The sequence below is a fragment of the Petaurus breviceps genome, unplaced genomic scaffold, assembly GCF_028583685.1.
Source record: "Petaurus breviceps papuanus isolate PSGF00001 unplaced genomic scaffold, PetGlider_PUasm1.0 398, whole genome shotgun sequence".
Taxonomy (NCBI): Eukaryota; Metazoa; Chordata; class Mammalia; order Diprotodontia; family Petauridae; genus Petaurus; species Petaurus breviceps.
In genome coordinates this window covers 415,961-428,692 of record NW_027186314.1, presented here as the reverse complement: position 1 = coordinate 428,692, position 12,732 = coordinate 415,961, and the positions used below count along the sequence as shown (strand labels likewise).

The 12,732-nt window shown below is 52.5% G+C and overlaps 2 non-coding genes across 2 annotated transcripts; both read right to left on the bottom strand.

Moving 5' to 3' along the window:
- Window positions 1-7,102: 7,102 nt before the first annotated feature.
- LOC138170853 (small nucleolar RNA SNORD88) lies at window positions 7,103-7,192 on the bottom strand. The gene has a single exon (XR_011170768.1). It is a non-coding gene; the product is annotated as a small nucleolar RNA SNORD88 (small nucleolar RNA).
- A 1,076-nt stretch (window positions 7,193-8,268) lies between these two features.
- Window positions 8,269-8,359, bottom strand: LOC138170854 (small nucleolar RNA SNORD88). Its single transcript, XR_011170769.1, has one exon. It is a non-coding gene; the product is annotated as a small nucleolar RNA SNORD88 (small nucleolar RNA).
- Window positions 8,360-12,732: the final 4,373 nt, after the last annotated feature.

Below are 12,732 nucleotides of genomic sequence, written 5' to 3'. Positions count from 1 at the left end.
ACACTGGAGCCGGTGCTCTTACTCACTGTGCTACCTGGCCGCCCCTGGTCATGCCTTTCTAAAACTGGGAAATATTAACAGTGTCTTCTGTCCATTAACCATAGCTCTTTTTCACGAAAGCAGTCAACGTATCTTTCTGAATCAGAGCGTGAATCTGAAGACTTCGCTTTTCAAAAATATGCCCTATATACACATTTTAGGGGGAGATTTTTGCGATTAGATGGATTTGCTTCCACCTTAATATCACTAAGAAAAATGGCAATGTCTTTCTTCAGTTCAAACATGCTTCAGAGCATTTTGGCAAAAAAGGTAACAATGTAAACGTGTCTTCTGCTCTGCCCCCATGTTGTCCAGCCATTTTTGCAAAGAGCCTTCCATATAATGGACTGTTTTAAAAGCTGATTGCTAGGGGTGGCTATGTGGCGCAGTGAGTGGAGCTCTGGCCCTGGAGCCAGGAGGACCTGAGTTCAGATCTGGCATCAGACACTTAACACACACACACACACACACACACACACACACACACACATGCTGTGTGACCTTGGGCAAGTTACTTAACCCCAATTGCCTTCCCCAAAAAAATTCACTAAAAAAAAAATGCTGATTGCTCTTGTAACAATATGAAAAATGGTAGGTAGCCACTCTTCCCTCAGTTCTTTGGACTAGTAATGGCCTGTGATGCCTCGCTGTGTGTCACCATAGCTCAATAGGCCGTTTTACCTACCTAGTGCTTGTGGACTTGTGCTCATTCAAAGACCGATTGAGCTATGTATGTGTAGTAATGTCATTCCTCTGCTGGGGAGGTCAAGGCTGGTGGATCGCTTGAGTTCGGGAGTTCTGAGCTGGAGTCATGTGTCAGCATTAAATCCTGCACCAATATGCTGAGCCCCTGGGAGAAAAGGGCTCAGGTCAAAAGAAATCAAGCAGGGTAAAACATCTTTCTATACCAATCAGTATGGTGATCTTGCCAATGAGTGACCCTGAAAGTCCAGCCTTGGGGAGATGGGGAGACTAAGTCTTCAAACCAAAACCAAAGCAACAGACGGACTTCTGGGCTTGGAGTAGAGATCTGACTTCAGACCTTGCCTCAAACACATCCTAGCTGTAGGAGCCTAGACATGCCCCTTCATCTCTCTGGGGACCAGTTTCTTCAGGGGCTTGGACTGTGACTTCTGAGGCCCCTCCCAGTGCCAGATGGGTGCACCTGAGTTTCACCATCATGTATATCATTCCTTCCTGGTTCTGCCTCCTTTGCTCTGTCTCAGTCCATGTCTTCCATGTTTCTCAGAATTCATTGCATTTTTCACTTCTCCTCACATGGATCCATGACCTCATCAAATTGGATGTTCCCACCTATGGTAAATTAATTAAAAAGCACTTATCAAATGCCTACAATGCACCAGCACTGGGGCTCCAAATGATGATGAAGAATCCCCATCACTAAGGAGTTTGTAGCCTAATTGGGAGAGACAAATACCTATACAAAAGAAGATGGTAACTACCAAGTAAATAGCAGATGAGATGAGAATGGTGTGCATTCCAGGCTTGCGGTCAGTCAGAGCAAAAGCTCTGCCATGGGGGGGAGGGGGGGATGGACACAAGGCCAGTTGGATGGGGTGGCAGAGTGAGGAGAAGACTAGTGGCCAGTGGGGCTGGAAAGGTAGATTGGCAGGATCATGAAGGACTTTGTACATTTTATCCTGGAAGCAATAAGGAGCCCGCCGCTGGCATTAATTGAGTAGGGGAGTTGCATGGTCAGACCTGCACTTTAGGAAAATCACTTTGGCAGCCGTGTGGAAGGTGGATGGGGAGAGACTTGGAGGAAGCCAGGGAAGGCCAGAGATGAGAAGAGGGAGCATTCCAGACATGGAGGACAGGCCAGCCCAAGGAAACGATGGGAGATGGAGTGCCTTGTGCAGCCGGGAGCAGCCCGGTAGCTCTGGATGGAAGGAATGAGTGAGTTTGTGTGTGTGTGTGTGTGTGAGTGTGAGGATAGGCCTTGAATGCCAGGTGGTGCAGATCCTGAAGGTGACAGGGAACCATGGAAGTTCATTGACATGATCAGACCTGAGATTTTGGAAAACAATTGTAGCAGCCGAGTGGAAGATGGCCTGGAATGGGAATGGGAAGGAATCTGAGACAGGAAGATGCCCCAGCAGCTACTGAGGTAGGTAGTGCAGGGGTGAGGTCCAGGAGGCGGCCATGTCAAAGAAGAGAAGGGGGAATATTTGAGAGATGCTGCCAAGGTGACATCACCAGGACTTGCCAACAGATTGGATCTGGGGGGTGAGAGAGTGATGAATCTGGGGTGGCCCCTCCATTGGGAGCCTGGGGATCCAGGAGAAGGGACTAGGAAGGCAGGAGTGTAGGGAGCCCTGGGGGAAAGATAAGGAGTTCTCTTTTGAACATTTTGACATAAAGATATCTGCTGGACATCGAGTTCGAGATACGTGAACAACAGTTGGAAATGTGAGATCACAGGTCAGCAGAGAGAGCTGCATAAGTAGGTCTGGGCATCGTATGCATAGAAATCATAATTAAATCCATGGGAAGTGACGAGATCCCCAAATGAAGTAGTGCACAGGGAGAAAGAGGCCCAGGACAGAGCCCTGAAAGACACTTACAGTCAGAGGATGGAATCTGGAGGAGGATTCAGACAAGGAGATGGAGAAGGAGTGGTTAGAGAGGGAGGAGGAGAATCTGGAGGGAGAGGAGAGACAAGAGCGATCTGCAGGGTCCAAGGCCAGAGGGGTCAAGGAGAAAGAGAAGTGAGAAACGGCCACTGGGCTTGGCAACTAAGAGCTCCCTGGTCACTTTGGAGGGCGTGGTGTGGGTAGGATGAGTGCAGAAGCCAGATCTGAAGGGGTCACGAGGAGAAGGAGCAGAGCAGAAGTGGAGGCCCGACTGTAGACGGCCTCTTCAGGACATTTAGCCACAAAAGGAAGGAGAGATATAGGGCGGCAGCAGAGATGGAGGCATGAAGGAGTGCTTTGGGGCTCGGGGACACAGGGCCATGTTTCCAGGTAGCTGGGTTTTCGTGGGCCCTTGGTTCTCGAGGAGGAATGTGTCATCAGGAAGGTGATGTCATGACTCCCAAGTGAATTGGATTGAAATGAGGGCAGTCTCCACCATGGCCTCTCAACATTCATTTTCACAGTTCCTTAGCATTCCCCACTGTGATGGAAAGGCTGCATAGAGCCCCAACTGAAGAAACAAATGCTGAGGTCCTCTGCAGACTCCAGCTGGCAGATCCACATGGCCAAAGTGTTCCTAGAAGAGATCGGTTTGGACTGACCACCCATGCAGGAAGGAAATTCTGGGAGAAGAGTACTCAGCAAGAGGTTGATGTGTCTGGGAAAGCCAATACAAACCTTAATCAGGCCCGGAATTCACCCGAGGCACGGGGATGTGGCCTTGACGACATTGGTGGACCTACCAAGCGCCTTTAATGACCCTAGGCCCATCTTTTTAATGGTGATCCTCTCTTAATACCGATGTCCTGTGCCTTCATACAACACAACAGAAAATACAACAGTCTTTTCAGGTGTCAGGCTGCACCAGTATTCCAGTGCATTCGATTACTTCAGAACCAACTGTTTCCAGGCCTTTGCTATCACTAAAGGCTCAGCTATGAATGTTTTGAATATGGACGATGGGGACCTTTTTGCCTGTCTTTCTCTGACCCCATTGGAGTACATGCCCAGCAGCAGGATCTCTGGGTCAAAGGAGGCGGACAATTTAATCACCTTTTCAAAAGAAGCATCATTCTAAACCCACATTTACAAATAATTTCTTTTTTAAGATTTTCAGTAATTACTTTGTTTTTGGCTACACTGTGAGTTCCCAGTTGTCTCTGTCCTTCCTTCAGTGCCTCCCATTGGAGAAGGCCAACAGTTAGCGCAGATACGTATGTGGAACCAGGCTCCCTCACATGCTTTCTCTGCAGGCCGAGGGCATCTTCCTCCGTGGGTCCTTATGACATTCAGAAAAGGGCAGTGATTCAGTTACTCTGAACAAGTCTGCTGTTACTGGAGACAGCGTCCTCCTGGTTCTGCTCGAATCACTCTGCAGCATCTCACGAATGTCCCTCCACGTTTGTCCAAAGCCAGCCTGCTCCTGGTTTCTTACAGCTCAGTGTTAGAGCTTGTTCCATCTACTTCTGGGCGCTAGGTGGCGCTGCAGAGTAGCAGGCTTGGAGTCTGGAAGACTCATCTTCCGGAGTTCAAATCCCGCCTCAGACACTTCCGAGCTGTGTGACCCTGAACAAGTCATTGCACCCAGTTTGTCTCAGTGTCCTCATCTGTGAATTGTGCTGGCGAAGGAAATGGCAAACCACCCAAGGGTCTTAGCCAAGAAAGCCCCAAACGGACACAACTGAACAAGTGACCATCGACTTCTAAAGTCGGCCACAATGACTTTGCTTCATGATATTTAGGAACTCCAATGATAAACATCGTGGAATAGCAATAAGGACTGGCCCTGTGATCTCATTGGCATAGGGAAGTCTCAGGTGAGGAGACTCCTACCAATACAGGCTGGCAGCCCCTCTGGAACCCACAGATTTAGAGCCATTGGGAGCACCGCAGACGGTCACCCAGCCAGGATGTGTCAAAGGCAGGAGGCCAGCTCTGTGCACGCCACAGAGACCACCCCTTTATGTATACATAGAAGTAGAGAAATGTGAACAAGGTAACTGGGCAGAGACACGAGCACCTGGATATCTAGAGGCAGAGCCTGGAAGGAAGCTAGGGAGGGCTTTTGGCAGGAGGGAGGGGACTCCAGGTGTGAAGGACAGCTTGCACAGACATGGGAGATGAGGTCACAAGTGAAGAACAAGAAGATGGCTACTGTGGCTGGCCTAAGCCTGACCTCGGCCATTTGTGTTGGGTCCTAAATGCCACTGGAGATCGTGGAAGCTACAGGGCACTGTGCCGTGCGCTTGCCAAGTATGATGACAGAGAGAGAAGAGCCTGGAGAAGGTTATGGCAGCGGGCCAGGTGGGCAGTGCCCAGGGCCCAAACCAGGGTGGTGACTATGAGTATGAAGAGATGCCTGACTGGCTGTCCTGGACAGAAATGAGGAAGTTGGCCTGGGGGAGAGAAGCCTGAGTATTTCTACTTAAAATCTCTCCCATATCTTTGCTTGTATTGGTTTCAGCTTCCTGGAAGATTTTCTCTTCAAAGCAGCTACGTATTAAACCAAAAGGATATTTCATTTTATGAAAGTCAGACAATAACATTTAAGACAATTAAACCTCAATTTAATTGCTGAACATTTTAACTGATTATCTGTAACCAACAATTATTACAATTATAAAAGGGTCTTTTTTGGTACCTGGATTATTCTATCGCCCTCACCACAACGTATGACTAAAAAAATACCAGTCTCACATTGCCCTGCTTTTCCACGCCACAGTCTAGCTTCAAGCTTACACACTCCACACTGCAATGTGGTGAGCAGCCAGTCCCGTGATCACTCACAGAGACCGTCAGGAGGTGCCCCGACAACGCCCATTCTGACCGCGTTTGCACAAGTCACGTTAGTCACCCTGTGAGTTCGAGTGGAATTCACTAAGCTTGTCTTGCATTTGTCATCTTTTCATTGGAAGAGTGAATGCATTTGAGGGCGCCAGGCTTGCAAACCTCCACTGCTCTCGGTCATCACTCCTGTCTCTGCGAGCACACAGTGTCTCTTACTGCTCCCATCCTAGGCTGTGACAGTCGTGTCTGACTTTTCATGACCCCACTGGGGTTTTCTTGGCAGAGATAATGGGGTATTCAGTACAGCTCACTGGCCCTGCGCAGACACTCTAGACCCCCCGCTTCCCTTTCACGTCAGAATCACACTGCCTCTGCTGGTGAGGCTTGGGAAAACCTGGCCCTAGAGTGTCTTCTTCCTCCAGGGCTCTGGACTGAGACCATCTGCTAAATGGGCAAGTTAGACTTGTCAAGATCTTAAAGTCCCTCTTTGCCATGACCACCCATTTTCCAATGCCCAGCACACACCTGCCGGCATCCACCTGTAGAGGAACTCCCCGCCACCAGTCACCCCCCATCAACATCTCCAGTGCTGCTGCCTTGGGGACTGGGCATCCAAGAGTGCTGAGGCAGCCCTGGCCCATAGCAGGGATGATGCCACAGAACCATCCTGAGATCATGACAAGGCAGAAGCCAGCCTAAGGCTGGGCTGGGCTCCTCTTCTGGTGCGGACCCTCCCAGCCACCATGCTCAGAGGGCCCACGACATCCTGCCCTCTGGGCTGGAGGTGCCGCCTGGACTTGGGTCTGGCCATGGGCTCCAAAGATCCTTTCTAGTTAGAATGGGATGCATTCTCAAGCTCCTTCTAGCCCAGACTGCCTCCTTTCTGGGGCCAAAGGCAGCTTCCTGGTATTTTTCATCATACACATCCCTAAAAAGTAATGTACCCCACCCACATGCATAGATTTGTCTCTGTAACATCCCAACATTAATCCATTGTACACCTTACAAAACACCCAAGTTAAAAAGGACAAGGAGGTGGAATTGTTTGTAAATAATTTATTTAACAGTAACCACGCCAACCGCCAACCCCCATCCCCTTCGGACCTTGCCACAGCGCAGGCCACACTGTGGGGTGCCCCAGGTGTTCAGCTGGGTCTCCTGTGTCTGAAGAGCCTGGCTTCCAACGGTGCCTTTGGAGGGGGACAGGACCATCCCTAACCCCCTTCTCCAAAGGATTCTCTCTCTTCCAGTCAGTCCAGGGGTTTCTCGGTCACTGGTAAGACTTTGTCTTTACCTAAAGGGGCTGGTCAAATGTTTGTGTTCACATGTGTACTAAATCCCCTCCCACAGACAGTCCCAAGAGAACACAAACCCAGTCCACCTGGGACCCTAAGACTTTGTCTAAGAGACAAGCACAGGAATGACCTGCAAATCCTGCAGCCCTCAGGAGTTGGCAGCAAAGCAGCCCATGGGCACTGTCCCCACAGCTTGGGAAGGCCCTGCTCCCAAAGGTGGCCAAGCTCTGGCTCTCCACCTGATGGCGTCTAGGGGACAGCAAGGCATGGCCATGACCTTTCTTTTCACCCTCTTACCCTGAGACCATAAAGGGGTGGAAGGACCCAGGGCCCCTCAGACCCCTGGGAGTCAAAATTCCAGGGGGCACCGAGTGTCTTCACAGGAGTCAGAGCCCAGTGCTAGCATCATCGGGGCACTGGTACTCCCTCTACCCCCAAGGCCCCAGCCTTGCCCATACGTCTGTACTAAGAGGCTTCTGGGACAGAGGAGAAAATCCAAGCCAGCTGTAATTCTTGGACCCCCCCCCCAAATCTGGGGGTCTTCTCTCAACTGAGGCACAAAGCACAGGTGGGTAGGGAGGGTTCAGAACTCAGTGACTCAACTGCCTTCTCATTGCCTACTAGGGCCTCCCTCCCCCCTCCACATCCCCTGGGCACAGGGTGAAGGGGCTCCCAGACAACACCTGGCCCCTTGTGGCTCTGACATTCTAGGTTCCGAGGACCCTCCCTGTTCACCCCCTTTTGTTCCTCAGCTAAGAGTGGGTCCTTCTCGTGGCCAAAGTTCCCGGTGAACCCCAGTCCCTGAACTGTGCTGGGGCTGGGTAGGATGGCCGGGATCCCAGAGAGACTTGGGGGCTCCATCTCCCCTGAGTCGTGGGCAGAGGAGCCCAGAACCATCAGAAGCTTCGCACCCCAAAGAGGGAAAGGAGCTGGATGCAGAAAGACTCTGCTAGTAGGTATTTTCATGGGGGTAGGGCCTGGGAACTAGGGGTAGTGGATGGCCCCAGAGCTGGCCAGTAGGCTGGCGATGCAGGGGGGGGTAAGGCTCCCAAAGGCCTCAATGGGCATGGTGAGACATCAGGGAAGCAGGGACTGCCAGGGGGGGGGCATGGGGGGGTAGGGGCAGGTTTGGGTCTGTCTTAAGGTGGGAACCTGACTTTCTGCAGCTGTGGCAGGGATTCTTTTTTCCCCTCTCTTTCAACAAGGCAGGAGGAAGAGGAAAAACAGGAAAAAATGATTTTAAAAAGAGAAGAGTCTGGAGACAGTGACAGATGGAGCTGGGCATAGAAGCCAGACCCTGACCGAGTGGCAGGCCAGCCTGGAGGAGTGGGGACAGACACCCCCAGACCCAGAGCAAGAAGGCTGGGCAGGGAAGGGGGCTCACCAGCGGGTGTGTGAGAGTGGCTGGCTCGCTGGAAACTCTGTAAGAGAGAAATGGGAGAGGGGGTGAGAGGCAGAAGCAGGGCCGGGGGCAGGCCTTCCTGCCAGAGCCGGGACCCCTCAGGCCCCCAGGAGTCAAAGCCTGGGGGGCACCAAGTTTATCGTCAGGGGGCTCAGAGCCCAGTGCAAGCATCACAGGAGGCTCGGCTCTTTGGGCTGGCCCGCCCCGCCCTGCCCATAAGGGTCCCAAAGCCTTGGTGGTAACCCACTGCCCAGGTCTGGGCAGCCCAGCGCCCGCTCCGGGGGAGGCAGCCCCCTCTGCTTCATGATCCTGTTTCTTCATCTGCCAATCAAGGAGGGGCTGAGATGGTCCAAGATGGGACTCAGGAAGGGGAGGCCCACGCACACAGGACATGCTCAGAACGGCCCACGTGGGCAGGGCCAGGCCCGGGCGGCACCCCGCGGAGAGCGCCCCCCAGCGCCGGCGCCATGGGGGGCCCCCCCTTTCTCCCACTCCGGCTCTGCCGGGGGGGAGGGGGCAAGCCTCGGTCAGAAGGGAGGTGGGGGGCCGGCCTTGGGCGGAATCACAGACGGGGCTACACGGAGGCCGACCCCAGCCCTCCCTGGCCCCGGGGCAATGGTTCGGCTCGCTCCTTCCCAGGGCGGGTTATTGGGGGCCCGGGCCCAGGTCCTCCCTGGCGAGGACAACGAGAGATCCCGCCCCCCCCCGCCCCGTCCTCGCCGCCCCCCCCCCCCCACTCACACGCTGTCTCCGGGAGCCCGACCGGCTGCTCACGTGTCCTGGCCCCTCCATGGCGGTGCAGACCTCTCTCCGTGGGGTGCGCGTGGACTCACGAGCCGAGCTCGAGCCCACGTGCGGGACAGTAAGCAGCCTAGCCCAGCGGCGGCCGCGCCTGCGCACTGCACGAACTGACTTCGGCCGAGCTTCCGGCCATGCGCAGGAGGCGGAGGGGGCGGGGACAAGAGGGGGATTGACAGGGGAAGGGAGGAGCCTCATGCTGCTCTGAGAGGATGTAGGGGCCCGAGACCCAGCGGAGATCACCACTCAGAGACAGCCAGAGAGCCCTGCCCAGAGACCCCCCCCCAGAGACCCTGCAGAGACCCCCACCCAGAGACCTCCAGAGAGCCTGCAGAGACCCCTGCCCAGAGGCCCTGGATATAGATACCTGGCTATTATTTCCCCAACTCCCACCTGAAGAGGCAAGTTGGGACCAGAGGTGGTAGAGGTGTCACCCCAGAAGGGCTGACTCTTCCTCCTGGAGGTCCTCGGGGGGCCCTCAGGGGCCCTCACCAGCCGTCAGCTCCTCTCTGCTGACCTCTAATCTGGCATCTCCAGCTCTCCTCCAGACATATGTTCAGCTGTTGCTGTCCAGTGGTGTCTGACTCTTCATGACCCCGTTTGGGGTTTCTTTGTCAGAGGTACTGGAGTGCTGTGACACTTCCTTCTCCAGATCATTTGACAGATGAGGAAACTGAGGCAAACAGGGTCACACTGCTAGTGTCCAAGGCTGGATTGGAGCTCTCATCAGCTGCCCCATCCAGCTGTCCCAAGTGCTTTAGACATCTTAAGTTCAATGGGTATAAAAGAGAGCTTCTTATCGTCCCCCTAAGCCCCTCACCACCACAGCAGAGGGCAGCTCCATCCTCCCAGGCCCTCAGGCTCCCAGACTAGGAGTCCCCCTGGACTTCTCGCTCGCCCCTCCTCCCATCCAACATGGCAGGAAGGCCTGTGGATTTCACCTGTGTGATGCCCTTCTCTCCTCTGATACCGCCACCCCCTGGTGCAGACCCTCACCACCTCCCACCTGGATTACTGCAATCGAAGATGGGGGGCTAGAGGTTGGGGTCTCTCCTGCTCCACTCCATCCTCCATCCACTCCTAAAAGCCCAGATCCAGCCAGGGCACCCCAGCCCCATCATCCCTGCTCAGTAACCTCCATTGACTCCCTGTCACCTCCCAGGATCAAATCCAAAAGGCTCCTTCATTCAGAGCCCTTCAGACCTGGCTGTTCCTCTTTCTCGGTCTTCCTGCACCGCCCTCCCCACCCCAGACTCTTCAATCCAGTGACCTCGGCCTCCTGACCAGTCCTCAGACAAGACCCTCTGTCTCCGGGCCACTCTTCTCCACCTCCAACCTCCCGGCTTCCTTCGAGGCCCGGCCACAGAGTCCCCCTCACTGCTCCAGCTGTTCCTCCCTTGATTATCTCTGGTTTATCCCGTCTAAAGCTTGTCTGTACCAATGTTTGCACGCGGCCTTCCCCATCGGACCGGGAGGTCCTTGAAGGCAGGAATTGTCTTTGTACCCCCAGCGCTAGGCACAGCACCTGACATAGACACCATACGAGAAACCCTTGTGTGTGAACCTTCAGCATGGACATGCACAGCTCTGCAGCCTGCCACAGCCGCATGGAGTGGGTCAGCCCTCATCACATACCTCCCGGGACTGCGCTTGGAAATGTCAGAAGACCAACAGGGAGGCGGGGGGCTGCCCCAGCATCAGCCTCCTATCCTCAGTCCGTCAGCCAGGCCAGTTCGCTTGATGGACCTGCCACACAGCCCCAATATGGAAATTCCATTGAAAAACTTGAAGTCTGCCAATGAATGCTGGTGTAGCACAGGGCAAAATTTGGGTGCCTGGAGAAGCGCATCAGTACCAGTTCTATGATGGCGTGCTTGCCCAGGTTCTGGATAATGGACAATGGCACCAATGGAGTGAAACAAGGCTGTGTGCTTGCTCCTGGGCTTTTGAGCACGATGTTTTCATCCATGTTCTCAGATGCCTTCAATGAGGACGAGACAGCTTCAGGTCAGCTACCACACTGACGGTAAGTGGTTTAACTTGAAAAGGCTACAAGCCAAGACTAAAGGAGGGGGAATGTCGATGCACAATTTTCTGTTTGCAGATGATTGTGCACTCAGTGCAGCCTCTGAAGCTGAGATGAAGCAAAGTAAGATGGATTTTTTTGCTTCTTATCCTAATTTTGGCCTAACAATGAATGCCAAGAAAACCCAGGTGTTCCATCAGCCATCACCACACCAGCCACATGTGGAGCCATTGGTTACAGCGAATGGAGCAGTTGTGAGTGCTGAGGGTAAGGTCACCTACCTTGGCAGCATACTTTCCAACCTCATGATAATGAAGTGGATGCACCCGTAGCCAGGGCTAGCTCAGTATTTGGGAGGCTCCAGAGGAAAGTGTGGGAGAGAGGAGGCATTAGACTGACTGCCAGACTGAAGGTCTACTAGCTGTGGTGCTGACCTCAGTGTTGTGTGCCCCTGAGACCACCGTGCCAGGAAACAGAATCACTTCCACTTGCATTGTCTTCAGAAGATTCTGAAGATCACCTGGCAGGATAAGGTACCAGACACTGAGGGTCTTACTCCCACTGAACTGCCAAGCACTCCAACTCTGCTTCAGAGAGGGCAACTCCGATGGGCTGGCCACCTTGTTTGAATGCAAAACGTGCCTTTACCAAAAAGACTGTTTTATGTAGAACTTATACAGGGCAAGAATAGAGGTCAAAAAGTCAAAGGTCTCATAGAGGTTAGAAGCAGTGATACAAGGACACTCTCAAGGTCTCTCTCAAGAACTTTGGAATCGTGTAACATGGGAGACATTGCACAGGACTGCTCTGCATGGTGTGCCCATATCAGAGAGGGTGCTGTGCTCTGTGAGCAGAGCAGAATTGAAACAGCTCAAAGGAAACACAAGATGCACAAATTTAGAGACATGTCCACTCCAAATGTTCACACAGACTATTTGTGCCCAACCTGTGGGAGAGCATTCCACCTCGCATTGGTCTGATCAGCCACTGGACACACTGAAACTTGACTCAAGCAAAGTGACGCCGTTTTGATCCAACAATCAACCAGACAGGATAGGACATGGCACCTGACCAGAAGCAATTCCCATTTATATTGAGCTTACTATGCTTCAGGTTCTATGCTAAGCACCTTATTAATTATTACCTCATTTGGTTTTTATAGCAGCCCTGGAAGGTAAGTACAATTATTATTCCCATTTTACAGATGAGGAAATTGAAGCAAACAGAAGTTAAGTGACTTGCACAGGGTCATACAGCTAGGATATGTCGGAGGTTGAATTTGAATTCAGGTCTTCCTAACTCCCTGCCCAGGTCTTTATCCACTGAGTCACCTACCAGCAATAGTCAATAAACATTTATTAACAACCTACTGTGTGCCAAGCATTCAGCTAAGGGTTCCATACTTTTGATATATTAGAAAGCTAGCCAAGACTGAGTGACTTCAGTTTTTCACACGTGCACATGGCATTTGTTTGTTGTGATGACTCCAATATCAAGTCATGAAAAAATGTAACAATTCATAGAAGATTTTCACCTATGGCATGTGTCCCCCCCTCATGTGTACGTGTGGCAGTGGGCTTGTCTGGTGGTATTTGTGACAGTTTTGTGGAATTAAAAAGTGTGAGCCATTCTCCAAACCTCTGAGACCCACAGCTGTAATGGATAACCAAGAAACAGGACAGCAAAGCCAATTATAATTTAGGAGTGTTCATTAACCAGCTGGTGACTGCC